The following is a 20100-nucleotide window of genomic DNA, read 5'->3' as shown; positions in this document are numbered from 1 at the left end:
GCAGGGAACCCAATGTGGGGCTTGACCCCAGGACCTGAGCCCACAGCCAATGCTTAACCAACTGAGCCACCCAGGTGCCCCTGAAATTGTGTTTCTTAAGGCCACTGACAACTATGTTTCCAAATCCAACAGACATTCATGTTTAAGAGCTTGCCCTAGAGGTAGATTGCCTGGGTGAGAAACCAGGTCTCCTTGCTTCCTGTGTGGCCTTGAGGGAGTTGTTCAATCTCTCTGTAACTCAATTTCTCTTGTGAGAATGGAGATGAAAATAATGCCAACCCCATAGGCTTACTACAAAGATGAAACGGGTAACGGTGTGCAAAGCACTAAACACAGTGCCTCATTGTGTAGGAAAAACTCACTGTTTTCCTTCACTCTCACACTACAACAGCCATACTCACAACACTTCTGATACCACACGTGTGGGTTTTCCAAATCAAGCAGTTCCAACAATAACCGCCTGGAGTTAGCACAGTTCCTACAGGCTAAGGGCTCAGTCCCAGAAGACTGCCCCCAACATCAGATACCAATCACAAGCAGTGGGTCCTCAAGTTACCACAACTTCTTTCACTCTTGGCTACAAACTGGAGGTTCTCATGACCCTCATTTCACAGTTTGGTAATTTGCTAGAATGGCTCACAGAACCCAAGAGAACAATTTGCTTACTATTGCTGATTTATTACCAAGGATATTTTAAAGGATACAAATGAACAACCAGTCAAAGATATACATAGTGTGAGGTCTGGAAAGGTCTGTCCCAGGGACTTGGGGTGCACCATTCTCCTGGCACTTGAATGTGCTTACCAACTCAGAAGCTCCTCAACTGCCAGACCTTTGGGATTTTTATGGAGGATTTAGCACATCATTAATGATTTTTTTTTAAGATTGTATTTTTAAGTAATCATTACACTCAACATGAGGCTCAAACTTACAATCCTGAGATCAAGAGTTGCAGGCTCCACTGACTGAGCCAGCCAGGGGCCCCTTCGTAGTTAACAATTCTTGATCATTACTCAAACTCCAGCTGCTCTCCATTCTCTGAGGTTGGAGGGTGGGGCTGCAAATTCCAAGCCTCTAATCATGGCTGGGTCTTTCTGGTGACTGGCCTCTATTTCAGAAGCTATCCAGAAGTCCACCAAGAGTTGAATCATTAGAATAAACAATGCTCCTATCACCCAGAAAATTCCAAGGGGCCTAGTGCTTTTATCACTTAGAAAACTACAAGGGTTTTAGGAGCTCTGTTCCAGGAACTGGGGGTAGAAACTTATACATATATAATTTTTCCATTATTTCACACTGGAATATAGAAAACTAATTTTTATTAGTAGTAGTAGCATCTATCTGTCTGTGTCATGCTTGAGCTCTAAACAGCTGTCAGTACAATTGTGGGCCCTCCACTGGTAAGGAAAAACTATCCCGAGTCCCTGTGACACCTGAAATTCCTGTTTTTCTTCCTGCCAACTCTTCTACCCAACATCTAAATGCTGCTCTCCTCAGGATGAGTTTTCTTCACAATCGAAATGATAGAATTCATTCTCATGGCTTAAAATGAAGAAGGAACAATAGAATGATCTTTGAACACAGAAAATCTATACACATGAAGGGATGTATTCTGAATATCAAAACTTCATCTGGTGTTTTTATTGTTACTATTAATGTTGGTATGGTAATTTTGGAACTAGTATATATACAGTATAGAATAAAGCAAATAAGTAATTATGTGATTATCAAGAATCAAAATTTTCTATACAAGAGAAAAGAGATCCCAATATAAAGTTAAAGAACTTCTGAAAAACACTTATAAATTGGAAATAACAAGAAGATAACCACATGATCATATATATTTACCCAGTGAAAGGGAAAGCCTGGAAGTAATAACAAGCCAGTAGCAATGAACCTAAATCTTAGTCTTTAAATACCTTTCTCCATTGGGGAGCGTGGCTACATCAGTCAGTAGAGCATGAGATGCTTGATCTTGGGGTTGTAAGATCAAGCCCCATGTTGGGGGCTGCCTGATGCTCTGTCTACTTGTGATCTCTGTCTGTCAAATAAATAAATAAAATCTTTAAAAAAAGAAAAGATCTTAGGGGTGGCTGGATGGCTCAGTAAGTGAAGCCTCTGCCTTTAGCTCAGGTCATAATCTTGGGGTCCTGTGATTCAGCCCCACATTGGGCTCCCTGCCTCCCTGCTCAGTGGGGAGTCGCTTCACCCTCTCCTTCTGTCCCTTCTATGCCCCACCCCTGCTTATGCTTCCACTTTCTCTCTCTCTCTCTCGGATAAATAATTGAAATCATTAAAAAAAATCTTAAAAAAAAACCCCACATTTTTAGATTAAAAGTGGCCAGGGCTCTTTGGAGAAATCCCTGATTCTAGAACTTGGGCAGAGCCTAGAACATTTTGTTGTGCCAAAAAATAGGGATGCACTCAAGATTAGTAAGGTTATGTCCAAACAAAGAAACAAAGGTAGGTTCAAGAGGCTTTGCCTGAATTTGGGACAATTTGAGTATTAACAACAAAAAATGAATGTAATTAATTATAAAACATTGAATAAATAAAAATCTATGAATTTACCTCTTTACCGTGATTATTGGTTATTAGAAGGAGTTAATCATTTAACCCATCTTTCTAGTAGGACCTGTAATTCATCCTCAAAAGTAAGAAAACTTTTCTTTACCAAAGAGTGATGCTGATCAAACATAGAAGGAATGATAGATTTTATTTACCCATTTGCCAGAGAGAGAGAGTGTTTCCACACAAGCCGGGGGAGCAGCAGACAGAGGGAGAAGCAGACTCCCCACTGAGCAGGAAGTGAGATGTGGGATTTGATTCCAGGATCTTGGATCATGACCAGAGCTGAAGGCAGATGCTTAACCCACTGAGCCATCCAAGCACCCCTAAAATTTTTTTGAAATTACCATTTTGCAACCTCCAGTGAAATAATTGGTCGAAGATCATCAATGTCTGCTAACACTTAGATTTTAGCTGTTTGACAATAGGTTATTTCCCCTGTGACAACATATCACCCCACAGATTATTCACGAATTGCAAAGAAGAAATAGATCTTTTTTTCCCAATAGCAAGATCTGGCCATCCGTCGTCACCCCCTCACGGGTGGATCAACATTCGCAGTTTTCACAGATGGACTGCCTGACAGTGTGTGCCTGTGACATGATACAATGTGAGGTGCCCCAACATGACCTGTGACATGATACAATGTGAGGTGCCCCAACATGACCTATTTTGGCCCAAAATATTTATCCCAAATATAATGAGGCCTTGAGACCTAGTTTCCAATTTAGAGGAAATATACAAGACAGAGGAGTAAGTTAAAGAGCACCACAAGCAATTAGAGAATGACAGAATGCAAGACATACTCAAGCCAGTTGGCTTTGTTCCTTCAAAACACCAGTGCCATGGAAAGTAGGAGGGAGGGGGGACGGCTGTTCTAGGTTGGAGGAGACTGAAGAGATACAAGACCAAAACGCTTGATGTGAAATGTCAATGGATTTTCTTTCAGAAAAAGCTACAAAAACGGGCAATTTTGACTATCTGATTATGGGGGTGCCTGTGTGGCTCAGGTGGTTAAGCATCTGAGTCTTGTTTTCGGCTCAGGTTATGATCTCAAGGTCGTGAGATCAAGCCCTGCAGGGGGCTTAGTACTGGGCAGGGAGTTTGCTTGAGATTCTCTCCCTCTGTCCCTCCCCACCGCAAATAAATAAATATCATTATTAAAAAATAACATCTGATTATGGAATAGAAATTTGATATTTGGGAGTTATTATTCCTTTTCCTGTGTGCTATAGTGAACTGTTTAGGAAGGAAACATCCTTTCTAAGGCATGCATGCTGAGGGGTACATAGTGCTGACGTGTCTGATGTCTAACACTCATTTTCAAAAGGTTTAGCAAAAAACAACACAAAAAAGTACACACTCACATGCTTATGTGCAGGTAAAGCAAATATGGCAAATGCTAGCAGTCATTAAATCTGAGTCTTTGGTTGATCATTATGTTATTCTTTCGATTTTCTGTATATTTGAACATTTTCACAATTAAATTATTTATTTATTTGAGAGACAGAGAGAGTATGTGTGAGCTGGGGCAGGGGGCAGAGAGAGAGAGAGAATTTTTTTTTTTTAGAGAATTTATTTCTTTATTTGACAGAGAGCTAGACAAAGAGAGAAGGAATACAAACAGGGCGAATGGGAGAGGGAGAAGCAGGCTTTCTGCTGAGCAAGGAGCCTGATGCAGTGCTCTATCCCAGGACTCTGGGATCATGACCTGAGCTGAAGGCAGACAGATGCTTAACCACTGGGCCACCCAGGTGCCCCAAGAGAGAAAGAATCTTAAGCAGACCCCTCCCCCCCCACTGAATGTAGATCAACTTGGGCTTGATCCCATGACCCTGAGATCATGACCTGAGCTGAAACCAAGAGTCAAGGCTTAACCAACTGAGCCACCCCAGTGCCCCTAAAATTTATTTTAAAAAATAAAAATCAAATTACCATCCCTGTGCCAGTGACCACAAATTTTATTTTTAAATTTTTTTTTATTTTTTTTAAAGATTTTATTTACTTATTTATTTATTTATTTGACAGACAGAGATCACAAATAGGCATAAAGGAAGGCAGAGAGAGACGGAGAAGCAGGCTCCCAGCTGAGCAGAGAGCCCGATTTGGGGCTCGATCCCAGCACCCTGGGATCATGACCTGAGCCAAAGGCTTAACCCACTGAGCCACCCATGCATCCTCAAAATATATATTTTTTAAGTAATCTCTGCACCCAGGGTGGGATCAAATTTACAATCCCGATATCAAGAGTTGCATGCTCCTCCAACTGAGCCAGACAGGCTCCCCTCCAAATTTTGTTCCTATAGCTAAGACCTTTCCCCTGAGCCTGGAAGGAAATATACTAAAAATGTCACCAGTGGTTATATTTGAGTAGTGTGATTATGGATGATCTTTTCTCTTCTTTCTACTTTCTGTATTTTTCCAGATTTCGTTGGGCATATATTACTGTTCCGGTTTTTTAAAAAAAACTTGCCATAAGTAAATGTATACATATTTGAAGACAAGATTAGATGATCCACCAGAATGCCCACACTAAATTTGTTGGGATTGTATGGAATTGTAGGGTTTCTTTTAAGCTTTAAATGTTCTGTAACAGTATTCTAAAACTATGCTGGGCCTTAGAATCACTCGTGCAATTTTTATAGCTTTATTAAGATCCAATTGACATACAATAAACTGTTCATATTTAAAGTGTGCAATTTAGGGGCACCTGGGTGTCTCAGTCAGTTAAGCATTCTACCTTCAGCTCAGGTCATGATCCCAGGGTCCTGGGATTAAGCCCCGACTAGGGCTCTCTGCTCAGTCAGGAACCTGCTTCTCCCTCCCCCTCTGCCTGCCACTCTGCCTACTTGTGATCTCTCTCCATGTCAAATGAATAAATAAAATCTTAAAAAAAATGAAGAATGCAATTTGATAAACTTTGACATATGTAAAGACCCATGAACCCCAATATATCCACACTTCCCAAAATTTCCTCATGTCCCTTTATAATCCCTTCCTTTTGCCGTGTCACAGGCAACCACTCATCTGCTATCACTACAGATCAGTTTACATTTTTTAGAATTTTATATAAATGAAATCATACTGTATATACTCTTTTGTGTCTGGTTTCTTTACTCCACACAATTATTCTGAGATCCATCAACACTGCAACATGTAGAGATTGTTCATTTCTTTTTTTTTTTTAATAAAAGATTTTATTTATTTATTTGACAGAGAGAGAGCAAGTAGGCAGAGAGGCAGACAGTGGGTGGGGAAGAAGGCTCCCCGTGGAGCAGAGAGTCCAGATGCGGGGCTCAATCCCAGGACCCTGGGATCATGACCTGAGCTGAAGGCAAAGGCTTTAACCCACTGAGCCACCCAGGCGCCCCCACTTTTAACTTTTTAAGAAACTGCTGAATTATTTTCCAAAGTGATTATACAATTTTATTTTCCCAAACAGCAGCGTAAAAGAGCTCCAGCTCCTCCAATACTTGCTGTGGTCAGCTTTACTAATTTTAACCATTCTAATAGGTGTATAGTGGGGGTTTTTAAAAACATTTTTTCCTAAGTTTTATTTATTTAAGTAATCTCTACACCCAAAATGGGGCTCAAACTCATGACCCTCAGACCAAGAGTTGCACATTCCTCCAATGGAGCCGGCCAGGCTCCTCACAATAACAATGTAGTGGTTTCTAATTGCAGTTTTAAGTTGCATTTTCCTAATAACTAATTATGTAGAGCATCTTTTCATGTGCTTGTTTACCAGCCATATCTTTTCTTTGGTAAAGCGTCTATTCAAATTGTTTGCTCATTTTTGGGTTGTTCATTCTCTTCATGAGTCTTGAAAGTTGTTTATATATTCTGGTACTTTATTTTTTATGATTTACAAATATTTTTCTCTCAGTCTGTGACTTGTCTTTTCATTTTTCTAACAGTGTCTTTTGGAAAGTGGAAGTTTTTGATTTCCATGAAATCCATTTTATCGATTTCTTCTTTTATGGATTGTGCTTTTGGTGTGATACCCTTGAAAACTTTGGTTAACCCAATGTCATAAAGTTTTCAGTTTTACATTTAGGTCTGCGTTTGAGTTAATTTTTGTAGATGGTGCAAGGTATGAATCAAATTTTTTTATATTTTATTATCTTTTTCTTTTGCATAGGGATAACCAGTTGTTTCAGCACCAGTTGTAGAAAAGGTTATGCTTGCCTTTAGAATCTTTGTGAAAATCAGTAGCCCATATACAATGTGGATGTGTTCCTCAACTCTGTTCTGTTCCATTAATCTATTTCTCAGTCTTTCTGCCAAGACCATATTGTCATGACTACCACAGTTTTATATAGTCTTGAAATCAAGTTTTGTCTATCCCAGGCTCTTGCATTTCCATATGAGTTTTAGAACCAGCTTCTCAATTTTTACAAAAAGCCCACTAGAATTTTTAATTGGGATTGCATTGAATTTATAGGTCAATTTGGGGAGAAGTAAGTCTTCTGACCCATAATACAGTATATTTCTCAATCTATTTAAGTCTTTTTTTAGTCTCTCAGCAATGTTCTATGGTTTTCAGACTACAGAGATATTTCATATTCTTTACCATACTTATCCCTACATATTTTCTTCTGTACTGTAATGTCTAATATGCTGTTAATACCATCCAGTGTATTTAATTTTTTGTTTTATTTAAAAAAATTTTTTTGTATTTTTATATAATCACTACACCCAATGTAGAGTCCCATATCACAAGCCCAAGACCAAGAGTCACCTACTACAACAACTGAGCCAGCCAGGCTCCCTGCATTCAGTGTATTTTATTTTTTTTAAGATTTTATTTATTATTTGACAGAGACACACACACACACACACACAGTGAGAGAGGGAACACAATCAGGGGGAGTGGGAGAGGAAGAAGCAGGCTTCCTGCAGAGCTGGGAGCCCGATGCGGGGCTCGATCCAAGTATCCTGGGATCATGACCTGCGTTGAAGGCAGACGCTTAACAACTGAGCCACCCAGATGCCCCAAGTATATTTTTGGGTGGCTCAGTGGGTTAAGCCGCTGCCTTCAGCTCAGGTCATGATCTCAGGGTCCTGGGATCGAGTCCCGCATCGGGCTCTCTGCTCAGCAGGGAGCCTGCTTCCTCCTCTCTCTCTCTCTGCCTGCCTCTCTGCCTATTTGTGATCTCTCTCTGTCAAATAAATAAATAAAATCTTAAAAAAAAAAAAAAAATCTCACTCATCCCAGGAGCACGGGCAACATGCCCCCCCAACCTTAAGGAAAGCTGGAGCTGGGGGTGAGAAACCCCTGGGATTCAGAGCTAGGTAGGAAGTGTGACCGGTGCATGAAGGACTAGTTTATGAGTAAGACTTGTTTTCTCACTTAACCTTCTTTAAAAGAAGAACGTCGCCATTAGCCTTTAGTTCTGGCATGGGATTGGGAATGGCCTTCTCCAACGGTCAGCATGAATTCCAGGCTCCTTATCTTCTACATGGGAAATATGTCAAAGACCGGGGGCAGTGACTTATACCGGAGAACACCCCAGTGGGAGGAAAAGAGAAATCATGTTCATGCCTCAGAAATACTGAAATGCCCTGGAGTAAGCGGACATTCTTCTGTAACAATGTTATCAGTAATGCTTTAAACTCTGGCACACTGGGGTGCCTGGGTGGCTTAATGGGTTAAGCCGCTGCCTTCGGCTCAGGTCATGATCTCAGGGTCCTGGGATCGAGTCCCGCATTGGGCTCTCTGCTCAGCAGGGAGCCTGCTTCCTCCTCTCTCTCTGCCTGCCTCTCTGCCTACTTGTAATCTCTCTCTGTCGAATAAATAAATAAAATCTTAAGAAAAAAAAAAAAACAAAACTCTGGCACACTGTTTCTGTTTCTGAAACGAAGTCCATTTCTTGTTTTGTATTTTCTCTTTGGAAATTGCAAGGAGGTGGTCTTAAAAGAAATAAATTAAAAATAGGCAACCCAGAAATCAATCAGTCAATAACATCTCACTCATTTCTAGAGGTTTGATTTTTTTTTTTTATGTCTTCCACGTATCTACTTAACTTTTTGGACATGTAGAATTCAGTTATAATAGCTGCCTTAATTTCTTCTCTGTTAATTATTATTTTTTTTCTGCTAATTATTTTTATTTTAAGATTTTATTTATTTATTTGAGAGAGAGACAATGAGAGGGGAGAATGTCAGAGGGAGAAGCAGATTTCTGCCGAGCTGGGAGCCTGATATGTTTAACCAAATGAGCCACCCAAGTGCCCTTCTCTGCTAATTTTAATACCTATGTCAGTTCTGGGTCAGTTTCAATTCCTCTTTCTTCTCATTATTTCCTGCTTTGCATGACTGGTAAATTTTTTTCCTGGATGCTAGATATCGTGGATGTTACCTGTTGGCTGCAGGATATTTTTGTAATTTTATGAGTATTCTTGGACTTTGTTCTGGCATGCCCTTATTTGGAAACAGTTTGATCCTGTGGATATTGCTTTTTTTCTTTTCTTTTTTTTTTTTTAATAGTCACAGTTGCTTATTAAACTTTATTAAACTTAATGATTTCTTCTAACATCTTGGAAGTAGAAGATTCAACATTTTTAGTCTATTCTCAACCCAGCAACCAGCATGATCCTATAAATGTAACTCATTTCCAGTCACTCCTTTACTTGAAACTCTTTCATAGCATCCCATAAAACCAGTGTCTTACCTATTAGGCTCTGTGGTCTGGCCCTGCTATTTTTATTCTGACATCATCTCCTACTACTGTCTCCCTTACACCATTCTGGACACTCTGTGCTATTCCTCAGAAACCCCAGGCATGCATCTACCTTTCTGTTCTTTTTTGCTAGAACATCCTGGAACCCAGATAGCCATGTGGCTCCCTGCCCTCACCTTCTTCAGATCTTTGCTCAAATGTCAACTGTTTGGAGGGTCCTTCCCTGACCATTCTGTAAATTTGCAATTATGTTATTTAAAATTGCAAGCCCTGTCACGACACCTTGTCTGTCTCACTTGCCTGCTATATTTGACCTCTCAGAATTAACACTATGCAACATGTCATATTTTGTTATGTTTGTTCTCATTCTCCCTCCACTGGAATATAAATTCCATGGGAGCATGGGTTTTGGCCTGTGTTGATCACTGCTATTATCCCAGCAACTAGAACAGTGTCTCACATGTAACAGGCACTCAATAAATGTTTACTGAAGAAATCAATAAATCTTTTTAAAAAATATTTTATTTATTTATTTGACAGACAGAGATCACAAGTAGGCAGAGAGGCAGGCAGAGAGAGACAGGGAAACAGGCTACCCGCTGAGCAAAGAGCCCAATGCGGGGCTTGATCCCATGACCCTGAGAATAGGACCTGAGCTGAAGGAAGAGGCTTAACCCACTGAGCCACCCAGGCACCCCAAGAAATCCATAAATGTTAAAGGGTCTTGCTTTTAAGATTAGGTAGGACCAAAACAGGGCTTAGTCTAGGCCTAATTTCTCCCCACTGCTGAAGCAATACGGCCTGTGTATTCTACCAAATGCCCTATGAATCATGAGGCTTGCCAGTCTGGCTGGTGGAACTGGGGACTATTCTTGGCCCATCAGGAGCACTGAACACTGTTCCTTCTAATCCTTTGGTCTGGTCCCTTTCTTGTCCTCAGGTAATTTCTTCATATGCACGTGCTGGTGAATACTCAGCTGAATATTTGAGTAGATCTCCAGAATTCTCTCTCTCTCCTCTTTGGTACACTTCTGGTCTTCCCAGACTCTCAGCTCTGTCTCCCCAACTCAAAGAGGCTGCTGGGCTCCACTTGGAGCCCTGCACCATTTAGCCTGAAAACACCATCTCAAGATAGTAGTCCAGAAAAATCATAGATCCCACCTCGTTCATCTCTAGGCTCTCAGGGAACACTGTCTTTATTTCTTGGTGTCCGGCGCCTGAAAACGATTGCTTCAAAAATACCCAAAAAACCAAAGACAAAACCCCAAAAAACAGTTGTTTCATTCAGGGCAGTGAGGCAAGGGAGCTTTTAAAAATCCCAGTGTCTTGGGGTGCCTGGGTGGCTCAGTGGGTTAAAGCTTCTACCTTTGGCTGAGGTCATGATCCCAAGGTCCTGGGATCGAGCCCTGCATCGGGCTGTCTGCTTGGCGGGGAGCTTGCTTCACCTTCTCTCTCTGCCTGCCTCTCTGCCTACTTGTGATCTCTGTCTGTCAAATAAATAAAATCTTTAAAAAAAAAAAATCCCAACATCCAAGCCCAACCCTAGATAATTAAATCTAAATTTCTGGAGGTGCGGTCTGGGCATCAAATGAACTCCTCAGGCTGATTTCAGTGCACATCCAGATTTAAGGTCAATATTTTATATTGTGATTTTAGTACTTTGATTTAAAAATAGTTTATTTTGAACTGGTCTTTGACATAGGAAACATGGTACTACAGCACATTTTCAACTTATGGCTGAGCCCCTGATTAAAGAATCAAATCTCTTTAAAGTCCCTGATTAGGGCATCTGGGTGGCTCAGTTCATTAAGCATCTGCCTTCCGTCAGATCATGATCTCAGGGTCCTTGTCAGGTACCCTACTCAGGGGGGAGCCTGCTTCTCCCTCTCCCTCTGCCTGCTGCTCCCCCTACTTGTGCTCTCTCTCTGTCTCTGACAAATAAATAATAAAATCTTTAAAAAAAAGTCCTCTGATTAAAAAACAAGGTTGGTCTCAAGCCCAGAGCAAGGCAGAACCGCAGTGTGGCTGTGGGGAGGGCGGGGCAGCTGGGCAGCTGGGCAGCGCCTGGCAGGCTTGGGGACATTTACAGTTTATTATTTCCACTTAACAAAGTATTCCTAGCTCACTGTCTTGCTTCGTTTTCTTCTCCCAACGACCCTGAGGCGAAATCACTATCTCTGTTTGTCAGATGAGGAAATACGACTCAAGAGGATGAGTGACTTGACACAGGGCAAACCATGAGCAGAGTTAAAATGTAAACTTGGTTCTCAGGAGCACCGGGGTGGCTCAGTCATTAAGGGTCTGCCTTCCGCTCAGTTCACAATCTCAGCCAGAATCCTGGGATGGAACCCCGCATCAGGCTGAGCAGGGAGCCTGCCTCTCCCACTCCTCCTGCTTGTGTTCCGTTTCGCTATCTCCCTCCCTCTCTCTCTCTGTCAAATAAATAAATAAATCTTATAATGTAGTCTCTTTTTAAAAAAGATTTTATTTATTTATTTGACAGACAAATAGGCAGAGAGGCAGGCAGAGAGAGAGAGGAGGAAGCAGGCTCCCCGCTGAGCAGAGAGTCCAATACGGGGCTCGATCCCAGGACCCTGAGATCATGACCTGAGCCGAAGGCAGAGGCTTTAACCCACTGAGCCACCCAGGCGCCCCAATAAATAAATCTTAAAAAAATAGTAATAAACTTGGTTCTCAGAGATAGAATAAGGAGCAAAGCAGTCCTTAGCTGTGTGGCTGCCAGGGTAAGGGAACATCCCCGAAAGACCTGAGATGAAGGGAATTCGGTGCATAGGGCTTCCTCACAGATGAGCAAGAAATCACTAGATCAGCTACCAAGGTGGGACGCCAGAGACTGAGACTGTGCTGGGGGAGCAGTGGCTGGGTCCCACCCTGCCTCCTAAGGAGACTGAGGTTTCCATAGCACTTCTGTCCCCAGAAAGGGTAGGCAAATAGAGAGTCAGAACTGAGAGGCCAGGAAGATAAAGAAGATAACTAGTGTTGCTACTGCATCCTTCCTCCCGGCCCTGCCTCACGCAGTATCCACCTCTGCTCTCGAAGAATAAAGACTGTAAAATAATACGGTAATGCTGGCGCCTCTCCACGAGTGTTCGCCAGGACCCAGACCCTTCCCTGGCATCATCCTACTGAATCCTCCCTGTGATTCTTTGCAGCGGGTGCTTCTGTCATCTGCAGTTCAAAGGTAAGGAAAGCGAGGCCGAGGATGAGTGACGATACTCATTATTGCTGCATAACAAATTATTCTGAAGCTTAACAGCTGCAAACCACAGTAATCATTTGTTATATCATGCATTTTCTGTGGGCCAGAGAATTTAAGAGCAAATTAGCAGGGTGAATCTCGACTGGGGCACCCCATGGGCTTCCAGTCAAGCTGTCCACCAGGGCTGGAGGATCCAGTGCCAAGGCAGCCCCTTGCAAATCAGTTGGCAGTTGTATCTGTTACTTGCTATGTGGCTCTCGCCATTGGGCTGCTTGAGTGCACTTACAACAAGGCGGCTGACTTGTCCCAGAGCAACTGATCCAAGAGAGCAAAGAGGACGCTGAAATGTATTTTCTGGCTTAGCCTCCGAAGTCACGCTATCATTTCTCTAATATCCTAGTGGTTACACAGGTTAGTTCTAATCACAGTGGAGGGGACCGACTCTACAAGGGTATGAAGAAAGACCAGGAGGTGAAAACCATTGAAGGACATCATGGAGGCTAGCTACCACAGTGACAAAGTAATTTACCCAGGGTCATGCATAGGGTAAGTATTAGGGGTGGGCTTTGAACTCAGGCAGTTACCATGTCAATGGTAAAGACTGGCTTGAAGGAGTGGGGGCAGGCAGGTGTCTACAGATCTCCCGTCCCGGAGATACTCATACTTCAAGTCAGTGAGCATATCAGTGTGGATCTCATTCCATAGATCATATGGATCAGACACTATATCCGATGTGTCAGACAGTCACTTTGTCAAAACCACATGACCTGGGCATGTTTATAGAAGATCGCACAAATCATCACTTGACAGTGGACTTGGTGAGTCAGAGGGAACCTGGATTTGGCTCCAGCTTTGCTTCTGACTTTACTGTGTGACCTGGGGCAAGTTTTAATTCCTTTGAGGCCTTTGATTTCCTAGCTGTACAATGGGACTGTTTAATCCCATGGGCCCTACATGCCCTGGTTAAGAGATTCCTGGATTTCATGCATGGAGTTGTTCACCAGGAGTGTTGAGGCAAGTCCCTCTCCACTTTCCCTGGATCTCTCAGACTTTTCCCCAAGTGGAGTGGACTCCTTAGGTACAAGGGTCACTTTTTTGGACCCAGGCCAGGCTGGGCCAGGCCGCTCAGCCCTGCTTCACCCGCAGCTGGCTGGCACCATTGTTTCCCCATAAAGCCGGGCCCTTTTCCAGCTGCTGCTGCCCTTGAGGCAGGGGAGAAGCTCAAAGAGCTCAGTTGTGTGGCTTCCCCCCTCCCCTGGGGCAGGCCTGGGTCACCCAACAGGCTGACTCAGCCCATGCAGATGAACAAAGACGACGAGATATGGTTTAAGGAAAGAATTTGACATTTACTATTCCAGCCCCTCCCCCAAGAAACTTCAAAGTAACCATCAGAGCGAAAATCTTGTTCTCCTTATTTTACAGTTTTGTAGGATATTAAAAAATGGGGTGAGATCATTATAATTTTTCAGTGCTTTAAGGGCCCATATTTTAATGAGTCTACAATACACATCTGTTTGTCTTTTAATCTTTGAAATTGGGATGCACGTAATAGTTGAGGTATGTGTAAAAAGCACATGGTGATACACAAAATAAAATAACAATGGTTAATGGTGTTACACATATTACAACAATGGGTCTCAAATTGGATGAAATGCGGTCCCTTGGGCTCTGTTCTTGGAGACGGGGCCTGGCCGTAACCATCTCCTCCTCCACTGTCCCACTCCCAGGCCCACTCCTGCCCACCACCCACGAGCCTTTCTTTACCCTCTGTCTCCAGTACAATCCTTCAAACTTTCTCAAGCTTTTCCTCTGCATAAAACCCCAAAGGAATTGTGAGGGTGTAGCTAGCCCCCACTTCTGACCCAGACAGAGAAGTTTTCAGTTGAGTGAAAGAGCACAAAAGAATGAAAAGAAATTTAATTTCATGAGTAATAGCTAACAGTTCTTTGCACTGTGCTATAGGCACTATTCTAGGTGATTCATGTGTGTTAATTCATTTAGTCCTTACAGCCATTTAGCTACTAGTGTATCCCCATTTTAAAGATGGGGCAAATGAGGCACAGAGAGGCACTATAACTTGTCCAAGATCACATAGCTATTAAGTGGCAGATAAAACAGCAAAATTCCTCCTTTGCCCCAGAGGTAACTCTGTCACACCTGTGGTCTATATCTTTCCAGATCTTGTTTTTATTGGAACTGTGGCATAAACATACAGGAAAATATCATTTTACTTTTCCAAGGGGGAAGAATAACTAGAAATGTGCAACTAGCTTTTCCTACTTCATCCTAGGACCTAAAGATATCTTTTCTGTACAAAGACATAGATTTTTCAGATCTTTGTAGTTTTAAAAAATTTTAAAAATATTTACTTAATTACTTAAGTGCCGAGATCAAGAGTCATATGCTCTTCAACTGAACCAGCCAGGCGCACCTCCTAGCTGTTTTTTGTTTTGTTTTGGTTTTTAAGTAGGCTGTACCCACTGCATCTCTAAGAGCCTTTTTTCTAAGACTTTATTTATTTATTTGACAGAGAGAGAGAGATCACAAGCAGGCAGAGCAGCAGGCAGAGATAGAGGGGAAAGCAGGCTCCCCGCTGAGCAGAGAACCTGATGTGGGGCTCAATTCCAGGACCCTGAAATCATGACCTGAGCCGGAGGCAGAGACTTCAACCCACTGAGCCACCCAGGCGCCCCCCTCTAAGAGCCTTTCTAAATGCAACAGCGCCCTCCCGGTACCCTACTGGAGGATATTTGGATTGTTTCCTATTTTCCCCCATGACAAACAATGCTGAAGAGAACATCCTCACACATGCTTCTTTCTTGTCCACAAGGATATGTTTCATAGGGTCGGTTGTGATGGTGACCTTGCTGAGTCAAAGGCCATTACAGTTTTAGCAACAATACTGCCAAACCTCCCTCAAGAAGGCTTTTCTAGGGGCGCCTGGGTGGTTCAGCCTGTTAAGTGTCTGCCTTCAGCTCAGGTCATGATCCTAGAGCCCTGGGATCGAACCCCACATCTGGCTCTTTGCTCAACAGGGAGCCTGCCTCCCCCTCTCCCTCTGCCTCTCCCCCTGCTTGTGTGCACATGCTCTCTCTTTCTCTCTCTCTCTTTCTCTCTCTGTCAAATACATACATACGTACATACATACATACATACATAAAAAGAAGGCTTTTCTAATTTACCTTCCCACCAGCTGGAGATCCTGTTTCCTCTAAGAAGCACAGCATTTGGAGTCACCCCACCTGGGGTTGAATCCCACCTTTGCATGTATGTGTTTCTTCCTCTCCTCCTCTTCTTTCCCCCTCCTCCTTCTGTTATGCAGGGTCCCATTGTACGAATAGTCCACAGTTGACCTGTTCTGCTGTTGACGGGCATCAGGATTGTTTTCAGAGAAGACTGCCATGATCACACAAGCACATGTTTTTTGGATGTATCTATTTACTCTTCTTGGACATATAAACCTAGGGGTGTTGCTGAATCATAAGAGAGATACAGATTTAGCTTTAGTATGTAATGCCAAATAGTTTCCAAAGGGGTTGTACCAACTTATTCTCTTACCAATAATGTATGAGCGTTCTAGTTGCTCCACATTCTCATCAACACTTGACATCGTCAGCCTTTTGCATTCTCACTATTCTGGTGGCACTATGCTCTTGTCACCCTCATATCACCCCAAGAGGTGAATTTGTGTGTGTGGATACTGTTGATTAGTGACTGACCTCATCAATATTCTCCTCTCTAGCTACCTTCTAGCTAAGGGGAGTGCTGGGTATAATTCTGGCCAATGAGACAGAAGAGAATCCATGGGGTAAAACTTCTGGTAATACGTAGACTTTCTAAGAAGAGTTGATCTCCCTTCATTCCTTTACTTTACTTTCTTTTTCTACCTGGCACATGGACCTGATGTCATCCATGGAACAATATATCCCATGAGGCTACAATACAACAAAAAGGCCAACAGAATCATGGAGACCCTGGCCACGACATCATTAAGCCAGTGAAACAACCCAAGCAGCTCCCTATGTTGAGACTTCATGTAAAACAAAGTCCCCTAACTTACTATTGGTTCAGTTTTCTATGGCTTGCGACCAAGAGCATTCTTTGGCAATACTTTTACTATCTCCACTCTGCATCTGAGCAAAGAGAGGCTCAGGCAATTCAACTGAAGCAACAATGTGCAAGGAGCATTCGGGAATGGAGAAGGTTCTGAGATGCATGGAGTTGACAGGAAATGAGAGACCTTTCCTTGACAGGACCCTTGGGCACATGGTACCCTTCCTGAAGGCTCAGAAGGGGAAACAAGGCTGCCATAAGGACCTCTGTAAAGATCAGTCTATCTTTCAGGACAAATTTTACAAAGTATCCTTCCTCCAACTAAAGTCAACCTCAAATCAGCACCCCCCTCCATTTACTCTAGTAGAGCAGCCCTGAAAGGAAACATTCTGGGAAGGTCAAGAAGTGTGTTTTGTATAGAAAAAGAGGTTCTGAAGCCGCAGAGGAAACATCTAAGACAAGCACCCATGTAGGCAGGACCAGGGATAGGGAAGCCTGAGGCAGCAAGGAGTGAAGGAATGGCTGAGTGGGGGAGTGCTGCAGGCAGGGAGGGAGTGGGCCCAGGGTGGGAACTGAGTTTAGATCCTGATGGGATGAGAGTACTCAAGGAAGAGCCTGGCATCCATATATTCATTCTCCCCCAACTCCCTTTGGTGGCTGCACCTGCTAAGGGTCCCTGAGTAATCCTGGCCTGGTCTCAAGAAAGTGGTGAAGGTATCACAAGATTTGTGATGGGGCAGCTGGCCATAGGATATCTCTGTGGGAGAGGGTCCCTATACCCAAACCATAATTGTGCTTACTTCCCCATGTGTGGAATTGCCTCCTGCCCCCAGGAAAGCTCCCTGAACAGTGATTATAACAAATTTCCTTTTCTATCCCTAAGGATGAGAACTGGATTGGGAGTAAGAAAATCTAAGCCTCACCTGACTTGTTCATTAATTTGCTGTGTGACCCTCGACAAATCAGTCAGCCTCTCTGGGCCTCAGTTTCATTATGGCTAAAAGAGAGCATGGGCTTGATCTTTGGGGTCCTTCTAGATCTACCACCCATGATTCTCTACCTCTTCTCTCTAACCCATCTGGTATGTGTAATTACATTACAAGAGTATAGCACATCTTATGATCCTGTTGATGGACATTCAGGTTGTGTCTAATATATCACATTTACAAACAATGATGCAATAAACAATGTTGTACACGTCTTCTTGAGCACATGTGTGATATTCTGTTGGGTATAGACTTGGGAATGGAATTGGTAGGCATGCACAGCTTCAACTTGGCAAGTTACTGCTAATTGGCTCCCCAAGAGATTATGTGCATCTACTTTTCCCTACTAACAAAGCATGAGAAGTCCTAGTACTCCTCACTGTTGTCAGCATTTGGTTTTGGCAGACTTATTAATGTTGTGATGGAGATATAACACAGTACATTTAAGTAAATAAAATACACCTGTCCTAAGCGTCCAGCTTCATGCATTTTTACTTTTGTTCAAAACCATGTAACCTCTACCCAGACTGTTTCTAGACCACTAGATGACTCCTTCATGTCCCTTCCCAGTTAAGAGTCCTCAGTCTCTCTGCCAAAGTAACAACTGTCCTATTTTCTACAAACGTACATTAGTTTTGCTTGCTCTTGAACTTCATACAAGTGGAGTTATGCAACATGTACTCTTTTTTTTTTAAAAGATTTTATTTATTTATTTGTCAGAAAGAGAGAGGAGCGAGAGTGAGCACAAGCAGACAGAGTGGTAGGCAGAGGCAGAGGGAGAAGCAGGCTCCTGGCTGAGCAAGGAGCCCGATGCGGGACTCGATCCCAGGACGCTGGGATCATGACCTGAGCCGAAGGCAGCCGCTTAACCAGCTGAGCCACCCAGGCGTCCCAACATGTACTCTTTTTTTGTTTGGCTTCTTTCACTCAATTTAGTACCGAGATTCGTCCGTGTTAAAAAAGAGAGAGAGAAATTTACTTGAGGAATTGAATCACATGATTACAGGGACAAAGTCTCATGATCTACCATCCTCAAGCTGGAGACCCAGGAAACCTGGTGGTATAATTCTGTCCAAGGGCAGGAGAAGATCAATGTCCAGCTCAAACAAGCCATCAGGAAGGGAATAAACCCTCCCGTTCTCCACCTTTTGTTCCATTCAGGCCCTCAGTGATGCCTACTCACATTGGGGAAGACAATGTCCTTTACCGAGTCCACTGATTCAAATGTGACTCTCACGTGGAAACACACAGAGACACCCAGAAAGAATGTTTAATTTGGACACCCTGTGGCCCAATCAAGTTGGCACATAAAATTAACCATCACAAAAGGTGAGGGTGGTGGGTACTTTTTGCCAACCAGAGCAGCATTGGGAGGGGGACCTGATGTTGGGCCTGCCCCTTGCTTTTCAACTCCCATGGTGCCTAGGAGAGGCTCTACACTCAATAGAAGCTCAAGAAACTTGATAAAGTGACTGATTTCATGGAGACACACCCCCAATAGTAACAATTCAATATGGAGCACCTACATATCTGGGGCACCTTTTTATTCATGACTTCAACTTTCCCTCTTGACAACCTTAGGAATCCATGCCATTGTCCTCTTCTATAAAGGTGGAAACTGAAATCCACAGAGGCCCCACTTGATCTGCCTTAGATCCTAAAAAAATGAAGTGTGGTGGGTTGAACAGTGGCCCCTCAAAAGATATACCTATGTCCTCGCTCCAGAACCTGCAAATCGCAGGTGCAATTCAATTAAGGATCTCATGATGAGTTTATCTGGATGGACCCTGAATCCTAAATCCAATGATAAGAATCCTCAGAAGAGACAAGAAGTCGGAAGAGACACAGAGAGAAGAGGAGGCCATGGGAAGATGGAGACAGATTGGAGGGATGTGGCCATAAACCAGTGAACTCCAAGAGCCACCAGAATCCAGAAGAAGCAAGAAAGCATTCTCTCTCCTAGAGCTTTCAGAGGGAGTGTGGCCTGGCTGACACCTTGATTTTGGACTCCGGTCTCCATAACTCTGCAAGAAAAAATTTCATTTGTTTTATACCACCAGTCCACGGTAAGCTGACACAGCAGCTGCTGGAAAGGAACACGCAAGGGTAGCAGAGAAGGCAATGGAAAGGAAGGAGAGAGAGTCCGCCTTCCCTCCTGAAGCTCATGATTCTTCATCTTTATGACCCAATTTCCTGCCTTCTGCTCCTAGTTCATTTCACTGCAGCCTCCCGGGTCTCCTCATCATTCCTGGAATGTACCAGATTCATTCTCACCTAAGGTCTTGGTGTTTGCTGTTTCCTTTGTCTAAAATATTTGTCTTCCCCTTGACACTCAGTTCTCTGCTCCCCAAACAGGCCTCCCTGGTTTCCTCTCTGCATCTCCCACCTCCCAAGTCACCCCCATCTCTCTGATTTTTTTTATGGCCCTCACCACCACTTGATGTGACATTTGTCCATGATATATGTGTTTATATATGTAATATCCCCTCCAATTAAGACACTGGCTTCTCTAGGGCAGGGGCTTTACCCCCAGCCTGTAGCAAAGTTCCTAGTCCAGAGTAAATATTTAGTAAATGTTTGAACATAAAAAA

At 43.1% G+C, this 20100-nt stretch overlaps 1 long non-coding RNA gene across 1 annotated transcript in view; it reads right to left on the bottom strand.

Annotated features, from left to right (window-relative positions):
- LOC132022730 (uncharacterized) overlaps positions 1-20100 on the bottom strand; it is a 42840-nt gene that overhangs the window by 16633 nt on the left and 6107 nt on the right. The window contains exon 2 of the long non-coding RNA XR_009405683.1: positions 15653-15943. This is a non-coding gene — a long non-coding RNA (uncharacterized LOC132022730). The remainder of the gene's footprint in view (positions 1-15652; positions 15944-20100) is intronic.

Source organism: Mustela nigripes, chromosome 7 (assembly GCF_022355385.1).
Source record: "Mustela nigripes isolate SB6536 chromosome 7, MUSNIG.SB6536, whole genome shotgun sequence".
Lineage (NCBI taxonomy): Eukaryota > Metazoa > Chordata > Mammalia > Carnivora > Mustelidae > Mustela > Mustela nigripes.
The sequence above is the reverse complement of the archived record's forward strand: the minus strand, read 5'-3'. Positions and strand labels throughout refer to the sequence as shown.